General features: G+C 35.0%; 1 long non-coding RNA gene across 2 annotated transcripts in view; it reads left to right on the top strand.

The window, feature by feature from the left end:
- The first annotated feature begins 4,507 nt into the window (after positions 1-4,507).
- LOC128177016 (uncharacterized) overlaps positions 4,508-14,337 on the top strand; it is a 51,176-nt gene continuing 41,346 nt past the window's right edge. The window contains exon 1 of one of the 2 annotated variants that reach the window (XR_008242810.1): positions 4,508-4,565. This is a non-coding gene — a long non-coding RNA (uncharacterized LOC128177016). Of the gene's footprint in view, positions 4,571-14,337 lie in introns of both variants that reach the window. The other variant, XR_008242811.1, reaches the window with a different exon arrangement.

Genomic DNA, 14,337 nt, shown 5'->3' on the forward strand with positions numbered 1-14,337 from the left:
CCCTAAAACGCCAATATTAAAGTGAAATATGAATTTAGATATGATTCAGCACCCGCATTAGTTTTATTAGAACCCGACAATGCTAATTTATATGAAAATGCACACCAATTCTTTAAAATTGAATAATATAACGGCAGTTTTTCAACCCCTCCCCCAAAAGGCAAGGTTCCCTAAACTTGTACATGTATATAGTCTCGGGTGGTCATGATATAAACAAGTTTGCTATGTCTTGTGAATAGACATGCATATTTGCACAAATTAGAACCAAGAAAATCATTCAAAATTAACACGCCGTGAAATTACATACAGTATAACTTTGAACATATTTTCATAAATCAGAGGCCACCGCGAGCACCATGGTTTTAATAAGCGCTCATAACTTTTTGATATAGCTACAGAATTCAGTAAAACTTTCCACATGTGTTCTACAATAAATGTTTTTGTGTTTTCAGATTTTATTTTTGCGAGTGTAAAATAATAGATTACTTGCAGGTATCACAACACTATTTTTTCGAAGGTTCACGTCAAAACATGGCTGAGTGAAAATAATTCCCGAATTCCCCTTCGATTTTAGGAGTTTTCCGCCAGCGACAGGGACTGTACTTTTTTATGAGATAAAAAACAACGTGTAAAATGCCTGATTTTCCCACCTTTGTAAAAATACGAGGTCACTTGAATTTTTGATGCCAGTTGTTTAGGCAGGGGGGTGAAAGGGCTCGGACATGATTTTCAAGCACATGTGTAACTTTGATGTAAACAAACTCTCGTGCCTTTGTGGATGGCTGTGTGTTTTTTGCTACTTAATTGGTGAGGAACAATTGTTTTCAAAGTTGTAAAGAGGAATTTTCCCAGAAGTTTGTTTTAAACTTGCTACCCGTATCTAAAGTTGCGTAATTTTGGTAAGAATATAAAGTAAAAATTAATAGTGTTGTGCAACCTGAAGGAAAATTGTTATGATGTGTTTTAAGTCATAAAGTGGAGTTTTTTGGCGTTCTATCGATGTGTGTAGATTAGAAATCACCAACAATGAGCCTTTGTGTCCGGCACCTCTCTTATTTTGCTGTCAATGGCGCATACAAAATTAGCCCAGATTTCCTCTGAAATTTCGTAGAACATCAAACAGCGACCCGATTATATAGTGTATCGGACCGTCCAAACTGCCCCAAAAATATACAGCAGCTTATCTAGAAAGTTGGTTTTATCGTCGTAAACCAAAAAAGCTTCTATGTATTACGAATTTTTTGTAAAATGAGTTATTTAGACGCTTGTATGGTATACAGAATCTATAAAAGTATGCCCCTAAAACGCCAATATTAAAGTGAAATATGAATTTAGATATGATTCAGCACCCGCATTAGTTTTATTAGAACCCGACAATGCTAATTTATATGAAAATGCACACCAATTCTTTAAAATTGAATAATATAACGGCAGTTTTTCAACCCCTCCCCCAAAAGGCAAGGTTCCCTAAACTTGTACATGTATATAGTCTCGGGTGGTCATGATATAAACAAGTTTGCTATGTCTTGTGAATAGACATGCATATTTGCACAAATTAGAACCAAGAAAATCATTCAAAATTAACACGCCGTGAAATTACATACAGTATAACTTTGAACATATTTTCATAAATCAGAGGCCACCGCGAGCACCATGGTTTTAATAAGCGCTCATAACTTTTTGATATAGCTACAGAATTCAGTAAAACTTTCCACATGTGTTCTACAATAAATGTTTTTGTGTTTTCAGATTTTATTTTTGCGAGTGTAAAATAATAGATTACTTGCAGGTATCACAACACTATTTTTTCGAAGGTTCACGTCAAAACATGGCTGAGTGAAAATAATTCCCGAATTCCCCTTCGTTTTTAGGAGTTTTCCGCCAGCGACAGGGACTGTACTTTTTTATGAGATAAAAACAACGTGTAAAATGCCTGATTTTCCCACCTTTGTAAAAATACGAGGTCACTTGAATTTTTGATGCCAGTTGTTTAGGCAGGGGGGTGAAAGGGCTCGGACATGATTTTCAAGCACATGTGTAACTTTGATGTAAACAAACTCTCGTGCCTTTGTGGAGGGCTGTGTGTTTTTTGCTACTTAATTGGTGAGGAACAATTGTTTTAAAAGTTGTAAAGAGGAATTTTCCCAGAAGTTTGTTTTAAACTTGCTACCCGTATCTAAAGTTGCGTAATTTTGGTAAGAATATATAGTAAAAATTAATAGTGTTGTGCAACTTTTAATTGGCCCTGCTCCTAAGCCCCTTGTGGGGCAAGAGTCATAAAATTAACAATTTATCTGACATGAGCCAGAAGAATATAGATGGTTTGAGATGTATTAAAATTACTATATATGCATCTTAACATCGATGGGCAAGCATTTGTAATAATTTATGGGTAGTGATAGTAATTTCAAGCTAAATGCAATTTCATTCTAATTGTTGTTTTCAAGGTATATATAATGTTAAATAAAATAATTTATACATGTAAAATTTAGTGACTTTTTATACAAATCAAATAGGGTCAAGCAGTGTGTGTGTTGTAAAGGGGGGGGGGGGGGGGGGTAATCAAAGCTTAAATAGTGTTCACCAGTACACCTGCAGACCATACTATACAATTACAACTTAGGCCTAACAAAAAAAATGGTTTGTTTCCACTTTCATGCTGAAAAAAAGTAGGGTCGGTCGGTCGGAATTTATTTTTTTTTTTCTAATATTTTTTTTCCCTTTAATATTGCAGTATCCATACATGCCGGTTAGATACTGACACTGCTGAATGGTATAAAATGAGAAATACTTTTAATATCATTCCTGACTATTAAGCTGGTCTTAAGAAAACACAAAAATGATATTATATATCAGATACTTCCTCTGCCAACGATGAGAGCATTATTAAAATTTACAACACATGGAAACATACAGCCATTTTGAAACAAAACGTTTGAGTTACACTGATTTGAGAAGAGTAACTGCCTCAAGCGTTTTTGTGACCAAAATTTTGAGTAATTTTTTTTCCAAATCGGATAAAAACGAAAATGAATGATTTTCCATCAAAAATCCTTTAAAAAAGTTTTGAGTCGGGGGGTAAAAGCTAGGGTCGGTCGGGAAAGCGGAAACAAACACTTTTTTTTCTTAGGCCTTATCCATGCATGGCTAACTCAGTGAATCCATTGGCTATTATTACAGTGAACACTTCTCCCTGTGATTTAAGGTGGCTCTATACACCCACAGTTTATTCCAATTTTCAATAGAAGACCACAAAACATATACTTATCAAATATTAAAATGACGATAGGGATACTATAGGTATTTTTAAAGAAATTTTTAATGTTTTTTCGTGTTTTTGTAAAATATTTTTTAAAAAGACAGCTATCAACAAATTGAGAGATATTATTTTGTCATATGATGGATATTACCTTCGGACACATAAAAAAAATATAACACTTCCTAACATTCAAAAATGTTATTATTGCAATTTTTTTTAGTATTTCCTCAAAACAGATTTTTTCATATTTTCTTACTCTGTTGACAAATCATCTGAAAAAGTTGCTTGATGTTATAAGAAAGTGTATTTTAATAAATGTGACATAAAAAAATTGAATGAAAACCATTGCAAATAAACACAAAAAATATTTTAAATTTTATTTGGTATGAAAGTTCCTCATGTAAGGGTTATCCTTCCTAAGTCCCAAGGCCCAAACACCTTGGGGACTTTTCATTTCTGAGTTGAAGAAAATTTCCTAAATATAATGTTGGAATGATAAATACATACATATTTCATTATAGACTTTGCCCTGTATAAGTGAATATATTCGCTTTAATGCAAAACTAAGTCAAATAAATAAAGGGGAACATTGACTAGGCTAATAGGATTTATGTATCCCAACTGAGAGAAATTCAAAGCAACCCTCGCATCCCCGTTAGGTGTCGATATTAATGTGCATTAAAGTATATTATAATTGAAATATTTTCACCTGTTTAGAATTTTCTTTCACGGTATTCAACCAAAACAGTACATAATTGTGCAATTAAGCCTTCAACCACGCTACTAACAACCTGAGAGAAATTCAAAGCCACCCTCCCATCCCCTTAACCCGAAAATACGTTTTAGAAATTTTTGGAAAGTTAAAAATTTTATTGTTCTCAACGGGAATCGAACTCATGACCTACTGGATTGTAGTGAACCCACTAACCCACTGCGCTACGATGTATCATATCGATGATGCTAAAGAAACTCCTTAAAAATTTATATTTGATTTTATTGTTTATTTCGATAAATAATACCATACAAAGTGAAGGTGTCCCATACCACATTACTTGTAAGTAATGAATTTTCCAATTATCAAATTAAATCTATCCATTTAACAAATTTTTCAAAATAACGGTTCCCATACAATTCACCTCAGTTTAAATCAGCCAGTACCGGAAATGCATGTTTCCAGATTTACTTTTTTGCGTACTGCGTCATCAAAAAGTGGTGTATAGAGCCACCTTAAATACCCAGTCACTAAGAATTAGAACTCATTGCTGAGGACATTTACAGCAGATATCATTGCTGAAGAAATCAGAGTGTAAGGTATTTTTTTAAAAGTCTTATTTTCTACATGGGGATCAATAACTAATATTCACGTTAAAATTAACAACAACAAATAATTTAATGTTTATCCTCCACATCAACCCCCGCAATCAAACCTGGTTCTAAAGATTTTTATATATATACCGGTAGTCTTCTTTCATTCTTACATGACTTTGTGTACAGTAGCAATTTATAAATCATTTCTTGATTGGTATTTTTCTCTAGATGCACATTAAGAATTTTTTGCTTTTTAAGTTTTAAGATAAACAAAATGTAATATATATTCAGAGCAATTGTAATGTCGCCTAAACAAAGCAAGTTCATCATTAGGCTAGGATTACCCACATGAGTCAAACATTACATATGTCAGAATAAGATGAAATACTTTATTATTTCCATTTCTATAATTCAGGGTGTCTCCAAAAAGGTATAACCTATACCATTTGATGAGCAATAACACAAAGAGCAAGCTTTTAAGAATAAATATGGTTTAGAGATGGGGATCTCAAAAGTTATCAAAATATATCATTATTTCCTATTTCAGAGGAGGTGGGTTTGGTTTAAAGACAACACCTGGGGGTCATATACTTTACACCATTTGATGCAACATAATGACTTTAAAAACAAGAATATACCAGTACAGTCTTCACGACAAAATTTTTTCAGCACATGCCCTTCGGGCATGTAAACCCATCATTTTAACCCAGCCCATTCAAATTTTTACATGCCCAACCCGTAATTGTTATATTTACCGGTACATGTACGTCTTGTAATTTAGCAAACATATATACAGTAGGTTTAACTAAACACTTCAATGATTACGATTGACGCTTATTTGACAAGTCGTAACTTTGGTACGATGGAAGAAATGGCAAGTAAACATATTGTACATTGACAGAAAATTTACACATGCCCTCCGGGCATGTAATTTGGCAATTTTTACATGCCCGCCTGCAAATTTACCAGGCCACAGGCATCAGACTCCCGGGTTCAGATAAAAGACTGTTTTGTAAAAATATTGGGGAGGATACCCTCTTCCCCCCCCCCCCCCCCCCCCAAAATTAACTTCCCTGTTTGATAACACAATGTATAAAGTTTACTACCAATCTGTCATGGTAATAAAATCTATGGAATTAAAAAAAAAAAGCTAGTGTATGCATATTTATTTGCATTTTTTTTAAACCAAAGTTGTCTTTTCAAAGTATCTCGCTCTAAACTTTACGACATTGTGTAATTTACTTAAACCGCGTTCCTGGACACCCCGTTTTGGAAAATAAATTCTTTTGATCAAAACTGAAATCGCCTCAATTTTCCATTTTATATACAGGTAACTCTCGATGGCTCGAACTTCGAACGCTCGAAGTTCTTGATCGCTTGAAGTGAGTCTAGGGTCCTGATTTTTTCCCTATATAACTAAGCAAATTTACTCTTGATTTCTCAAGTCCTGATCTCTCGAAACCCTTGATCACTCAAAGTCAAACTGCAGTCCCGTTGTTCAAAATCTATAGCTTCTTACTCTTGATACCTCGAAGTCGCCGTGTATCTCCAAGCGTTATACCTAATTAACACCTACTTGGTCATTTAAATGGCTCCAGGCATTAGACGCGGGACCCTTTATTCAGGCGACACTTGTCCTGCAAGGTGATAATTGTTTGATGATTGGCCATATCGATACCTAATCTATAATCAACACCAACCGTTTTACGATAATTTTGAGACGCAATGAAAATGTGAAATTAATTGAGACGAAACGATAATAATGAGTCATGGTCAAATTTTAGATTTATCAAACTGTAAAAAGTGTAAAAAGTCATTAGAATGATTATTGCTGAACAACTTCTTACAGGACCCGTACGATGGAAACAATGAGTGATACTCAGTTATCACATTTATGACATGTCGATCATCTCACAGTACAGTAGTACTGAGCAATCTGGTATTAATATGATGCATAAAATAAATATTTAATATGAATCTATTCAATAGTTGTTTGTATTTAGTTTTAAAAACATCCAGTTCTGTATATTTTAGTGAAAAGAAAACGTTCATTCAGCACGTGCGTAAGGTTAGCACTAAATAAATGGCTTGATTATAACATCCGGTAAGACTAACTTTAAAAACTGTCAATCAACCCGTAAAATTCCGAACTCTTGAAAACTCGAACTCTTGAAACCTTGAACTTTTTCCTCGGTCCCATGGACTTCAAGCTATTGAGAGTTACCTGTATTAACTTTTTTGTATTAACCAAAGATGTCCCACCCAAGGTATGAATATCTACCCGCGATGCATAATGAACCCATCCTACACTTTTCCCCCCTACCCGGTACCAAACATTCTAACAAATGCTCATGAGCAGCTCATGAGAAGCACATGAGAATCTAGTAAGAAATGTATGCAAATTAGGTAGGATTTCATTTTGCTCATGTGCAGATTGTTAGTCTTTGTTAGGGAGGAAAATACTAACCAAAATGCACATGTGCAAAAATTTGCTCACCTGATTGCTCATGAGCAAAATTCTATTCGAATTGCTCACGTAAGCAACAGGCTATACAGATACATTGACGGTAGATTTTTTTTCTAAGTTCAACTTTCTCACGTGAGCAAGAGGTTAGGAAATTGGACTTTGTCAGTATAGGCAGTATCAAAGTTAAATCTAAATGATAAAAAAATTACGTCCTTTTTCCTCACGTAAGCAATTGCAAAATTCTGTTAACAAGTACATTTTGACACCCCCACCCCAATTTTTTTTTCGTGAACACCAAACTGTCGGGTTTTTTTTTTTTGGTAACGTTATATTCCTTTTTTCCTAAATTCAATTATCACTCAACTTACTATTTAGATATGAGAATCTGACAAAACCGCTTGATATTGTGATTTTTCGTAAGCTGTTTGTTTCTACTTTTACTTTTGTTTTAATGTAAAGTTACCCGCTAGTCTGGTCTCACTCCCGCCCAAAACGATGTGGCGGGGGAACCAGTCTATGCTACGCGCGCGCTCATTGGTCGATTAAATGCCAGCCGCCAATTTTCATATTCGATTCCGCCATGTTGTCTAATATCACAGATGACGGTGAAATGAATTAAAAAGGGAATTATCTGAATCTGTACGGTACTACCGGTTGATAAGGTTAAAAACTACGTGGGGTATTCATCAATGGAGTGTTTTAGTGTGAAAAATCCACGGCTGAACAGAGGAAGAATCTGAATGAATGAATCGAGTGTCGACACCCCCTGCATCTTCTGTATGAGCACTTCAAGTAAGTTGAGCATTAACTTGTTAAAATATATTCTTTGAATCACTTGAATGGCAGTTAAACGTGTTTGTAATTAGAATGTTGTCTTAGCATCTACCTTTAAAACAAGGTTGAACAATTTACAACTGACCATCGGGCAAATACTGATGTATTGAATGTAAAACACACATTATTTATTTTTTCTTTGACATTTTACTTGACAATAATTTTTGAACAAATAATTCTAACTATACATATTTTTTATCATTAACACTGATTAATGTTTTTATGACACAAAGAAAAGAGTTCATGTTCTTCTTGTGTAGAATCTAATAATATTAATAGTTGCAGTATTATATAATATTAAAAACTGCTTGAAATATGAAAACTTTTAACAATTTTACTGATATCAAATTTATTTATCTTCCCAATAGGCCTGCCCTGAGTTGTACAGACCTGAAGAAAACCATGAAAAGCTCACTGATTTTATGAATGATGCAACAAAAAAAGTGAAGACGTTATTTAAGTAATGGAGAAGTATACATGCTGAAGTCTGGTTATGTCAATTTGGATATTATTGTGATGTTCTGGTAGTCAGCTGTTTGTGTGGTTGTTTATGTGTGAAATCAGAGAGCATGTGAGACACGAGACTGCACTGTCAAAACAAGAGGCCCAGGGGCCACATCGCTCACCTGAGCAACAATTGCCATAATTCTGATCAAATTAGCATTACAGTATCAAAATATCTTGACAACTGAGTACAGTAGATCTTGCTAAAAAAAAAATTGAAAATCTGCCAATTTTTATCCACCTCTTATTTTTTGGTAAATACCAAGCCCCTTTTGTTGTTGTACCTCTAATATTTTTTCTATTCCTATATACCCCCCCCCTCTTCGTGGCCCCACTATTCTCTAGGGAATCATGGTTTCATCAAACTTAAATCTACCTTTAATCTCATAACCTGTGCTTTCACACTAAGTATTGAGTTTTGGACCAAAAACTTTCCCAGAATATTTTTAAAGATTTTCTCTATATATTCCTATGTAAAAATTCAAACCGCCATCACCGTCCCGCCCTACCACTAGTGATTTTGCAAACTTGAATTTACACTACCCGAGGATGCCTCTACTAAAGTTTAAGCTTTTCTGGCCAAATAGTCTTTAAAAAGAAGATTTTGAAAGAATTTCTCTATATATTACTAAGTAAAATTTCATCCCCCATTGTGGCCTCACCCTACCCCTGGACTATTATTTAAACAAACTTGAATCTATATGATCTAGGGATGCCTCCACTCAAATTTCCTGGCCCAATACTTTTGAGAAGAAGACTTTTAAAGATTTTCTCTATATATAAAAAGGTATCCCCCATTGTGGCCCCGCCCTACCCCCAGGGACCATGATTTGAACAAACTTGAATCTACATTATCTGAGGATGGTTACATGCCAATTTGAGATTTCTTGGCCAAATAGTTATTAAAAGAAGTTTTTTAAAAGATTTTCTCTATATACTCTTATGTAAAAATTGATCCCCCAATTGTGGCCCCACCCTACCCCCGGGGACTATGATTTGAAGAAACGTGAATCTACACTACCTGAGGATGCTTCCATTTTAATTTGAGCTTATCTGGCCTAATAGATTTTGAGAATAAGATTTTTAAAGATTTTCTCTCTATATATTCCTATGTAAAACCTGATCCCCCAATTGTGGCCCCACCCTACCCCCGGGGATCATGATTTGAACAGACTTAAATCTACACTACCTGAGGATGCTTCCATTTTAATTTGAGCTTATCTGGCCAAATAGTTTTTGAGAAGAGGATTTTTAAAGATTTTCTCTATATATTCCTATTTAAAACATGATCCCCTTATTGTGGCCCCACCCTACCCCCGGGGACCATGATTTTAACAAACTTGAATCTACACTACCTGCGGATTCTTCCACTGAAAGTTGAGCTTTCCTGGCCTAGTAGTTTTTGAGAATAAAATTTTTAAATATTTTCTCTATATATTCCTATGTAAAACTTGATCCCCCAATTGTGGCCCCATCCTACCCCCGGGGACCATGATTTGAACAAACTTAAATCTACATTTCCTGAGCATGCTTCCAATTTAATTTGAGGTTTTCTGGCCTAAAAGTTTTTGAGAAGAAAATTCTTAAAGATTTTCTCTATATATTCCTATGTAAAACTAGAACCCCCAATTGTGGCCCCAGCCTACCCCCGGGGACCATGATTTGAACAAACTTGAATCTACACTACCTGAGGATGCTCCCATTTGAATTTGAGCTTTTCTGGCCAGATAGTTTTTGAGAAGAAGATTTTTAAAGATTTTCTCTATATATTCCTATGTAAAACTTGATCCCCCTCTTGTGGCCCCTCCCTACCCCCGGGGACCATGATTTGAACAAACGTGAATCTACACTACCTGAGGATGCCTCCACACAAGTTTAAGCTTTTCCGGCTGAATAGTTTTTGAGAAGAAGATTTTTGAAAAATACCAACAAATTTTTAATAATTCTCAATTATCTCCCCTTTAAAAAGGGCGTGGCACTTCATTTGAACAAACTTGAATCCCCTTCACCTAGTAGTGCTTTGTGCCAAATTTGGTTGAAATCTGTCCAGTGGTTCTTGAGAAGAAGATGAAAATGTGAAAAGTTAACAACGACAACGACGACAACGACAACGACGACAACGACAGACAACGGACAAATTGTGATCAGAAAAGCTCACTTGAGCCTTTGGCTCAGGTGAGCTAAAAAGGACATTTGGAATGTTGGAGACCAATGCTTCGATCGATTGTAATGCAGCCAGTGTTCGTGCAGCACTTATGAACTACTTTGTATGGTTAAATTGAACTTTGCCTACTGTGAACTGTGATTTTTTTTCAAAGTCCGTCTGTGTGCGACATTGCTTTGTGTGATCAAACTGCAATACAAGTTTCAATATGCCAGCATTTATTATTGGTAAACTTTCTAAAGATTTATGTAAATGTAATGTTAAACAATGTATGAAATTGTATTTTTAAAATGACTGATGTAAATATATATTGATGATTTTAATTTCAATTTTTGTCCATTGTCTTTGAAGTGAGCAACTGTTGCACATGAGCCTCATGAGTCTCATAAGCCTCATGAGCCTCATGTGAGCAAAACTCTTAGTGAGCAGATCTATTCCTCACGTGAGCAAAAAATGCTTGTGTGCAGAATTTTTCTCACGTGAGCATTTTACCTCATTTGCATGTTAAATTGCACATAAGACTCACATGAGCAGCTCACGTGAGGAAATCTTGTTAGTCCTCACGTGAGCTGCTCATGAGCAATTTGTGAGAATGTTTTGGTATGGGCTTTTACATAACTGATTAAAAAGTTATTTGCGGTGACGGAAATGGCCGAGTAGTTACGACTGGCAATATCATGATATTTCACATAAAAGATTAACCGAGTCCGATGCATGATTAATTAAGGTGTCTGCATTTATATTCACAATTGATGAAAATGTTATATGGGATAATGTAATAACAACAGCCAGCAAGAGTTTTCAAGTAAAAGGGATGTTCAACATGCAGTGCACGTGTGTAACCCTGATTTAAAAATAGATCAGCATCCCACCATAATTGAACGGTGGAAAAGGGGGAGGGGGTCATCGTTCTAACATGGCACGTCTTTTAACCCCAAGGAACCCCAAGGAAACCCCAAGGATACCCCAAGGATACCCCAATGACAGAAATGAATAACTATTGATACCCAAGGGGGTCTCATTAGAGTGAAAGGGTTACCCCTTATCCTTGGTACCCCAATTATACCCCAAGGAACCCCAAAGATAACCTAATAATACAGATTTATAACTCCTGATACACCATAGAACTCCAAGGAACCTCAAGGATACCCTAATAATACAAATTTTAAACTCTTGGTACCCCTGGGGACTCACTGGTATTCCAGACACACCTCTAAGAACCCCAGGGAACCCCAGGGATATCCCAAGGAACTCCAAGAATACCCTAATAATACAGAATCATAAATCTTGATACTCCATAGAACCCCAAGGATACCCTAATAATACAAATTTAAAACTCTTATTAACCCTGGGGACTCATTTGTATTCAAGATACACTTCTAAGAATCCCAGGGAACGCCAGGGATATCCCAAGGAACTCCAAGAATACCCTAATAATACAGAATCATAAATCTTGATACTCCATAGAACCCCAAGGATACCGTAATACGTTGTAATACAAATTTAAAACTCTTGATAACCCTGGGGACTCATTGGTTTTCCAGATACACTTCTAAGAATCCCAGGGAACCCCAGGGATATCCCAAGGAACTCCAAGAATACCCTAATAATACAGATTCATAACTCTTGATACACCACAGAACCCCAAGGATACCTCAAGGAACTTAAAGGATAACTTAATAATACAAATTTAAATTCTTGATACCCGTAGGGACTCATTGGTATCTCAGACAAAACCCACGGATACCCCAAGGAACTCTAGGCCAGCATTTTTTTATTTTTAGGTTTACAAACCCGCCGCTCGGTTTTCTGAGTTTTTAGAAAAAAAATAAAATTACAAAAAAGATCTTTTTTTTCTCCCCGACAGCAAATTTTTTCTAGTAGGAAAAGTGTATCGTCATTGTTATCACAGAGGCATAAAATCTGCTCTTTTTGTGTGATGATAGCCTAAAAATTTCTTATGCATCTTTTTCTCGTGCTACATTCTTCAGAGAAGCTTCTACAAACACTCTGCTGTAAGTTTCATACTTTGAAGTTTTACCGACAGTGTTGACCAGTGGCTAGACGAGATAGTCACACCTCACTGAACATGGCTTCGATAGTTACCTGTGCAGCTGTTTTCAAGTACATCAATGTAAAATGATTCCCTTTCTTTTTGTGTTGAATTGGCATATGTATTCATTGGCTTTTTAAAAATTTATTTTACAGAGAGAGAGAGAGAGAGAGAGAGATGTATTAGAGATATTCTGCAGTAACTATTCTCATGAACACATTTTAAAGTGACCTGCCTAAAAAAATCATATTATTGTTTGTGCATTTTCCGTTATTTTCAATTAAAATTTACCATTACATAATTAATTGCATAGTTGTACTTTGTACATGGAAATTCAACAGGATAAAATACATGCACACATATAGTTGCAGTGATTTTATAGAGTCTGTTCACATTCACAATGTTATGTTTGAGTTTTCTCACATATAAACACCCAAACCAATTTCTGTAAAAAAAATGTGAGAGATCAATGAAGTTGAATATTTTTTAACTGCAGAAAACATGAAAGTAATAAATATTTTGTATATTAATACTTAAATACTAGTATAATACAGGAGAAAACATTATTACTTTATGTACCGTATTTTTCGGGGCATATGGTGATGTGGGGCATAGGCCGAATTGCTAATTTTTAAACAAAATTCAAGAAAAATCCTTAGACTAGCCTAATTGGGGGATAAGCCGATTTTCAATCGATGATTACTATAGTGAAAGTATGACCGCTGATTAAGAAAGTCACTGTATTAAGTATATACTTTCAGAATATCGATGTAGAAAGTCAAAAGAGTAATTAAAGTTATTAAATTTGCTTAACATATATATTTCAAGCAATTTTTAAAAATTAATCTGTGTTTTGTGGCTGTTTGGTCTCTTCCGTATTCGTCGGTGTATCATTGTGTATCGTAATTTTACATAGTGTAAATTTAATTGCAACACCAACTTCCGTGGTTCTGTCTGGTAGAACTAAGTATAATATTTTACCAAACCTTTTATATTTTATTAATACCTTATTGCTAAATCTCATTTAATCAAGTTATACTTTGAAAGCTACTTGTAAATACGGGGTATGGCGTCCATTAGCTCAACACGTGGTTTCATATCCAAATAGAGTTATCCCCCGTAATCGCTATGAATGAGAAAACGAAATACCAAACATAAAATATTTAATTTGTGTTCTTTCCATTAATTAATTAAATAGTGACTTGCCGTTATGCAGAGAAGTTGTAATGTTAAAAACACAGTAAATGCAATGAAGTGTAACGGTGTACACTGCGTGCCCCCAGGCTGTGTTTTAGTCACGGGTTTCACACCTATGTATATACACACGATACCAGAATACCGTTATTTCATCCAACAGAAAATTAATTGTAAAAACACATAGCATTTGATTTTTTCTACACCCAAGACCAGTGATTCCTACGAACGCAGAAATGAAGAATTCACCAAAATTCCGTCATATTACATTCTACCCGGTTTCGTTTTCTTTTTTACTACGCAATAATAGTTTCCAGGGTTCATACACGAACGTGGGAAAAAATTCTTTTGATTGGGATTGTAAAGAAATACCTTGTACAGTACTGTACATTTTATTACTCACGATGTCATTACAAAATTTATCAACGGGACAACTATCGAACAATAGTTCAAACGGATGAAAAAAAACCAACCCTCATAATAAATTGCTACAACAGTACAACGGATAAAAACAGTAGATTTTATATTTTACTGTTAAATTTTTTAACTTCGAG

This window comes from Crassostrea angulata, chromosome 3, assembly GCF_025612915.1.
Source record: "Crassostrea angulata isolate pt1a10 chromosome 3, ASM2561291v2, whole genome shotgun sequence".
In the NCBI taxonomy this organism is placed as follows: Eukaryota; Metazoa; Mollusca; class Bivalvia; order Ostreida; family Ostreidae; genus Magallana; species Magallana angulata.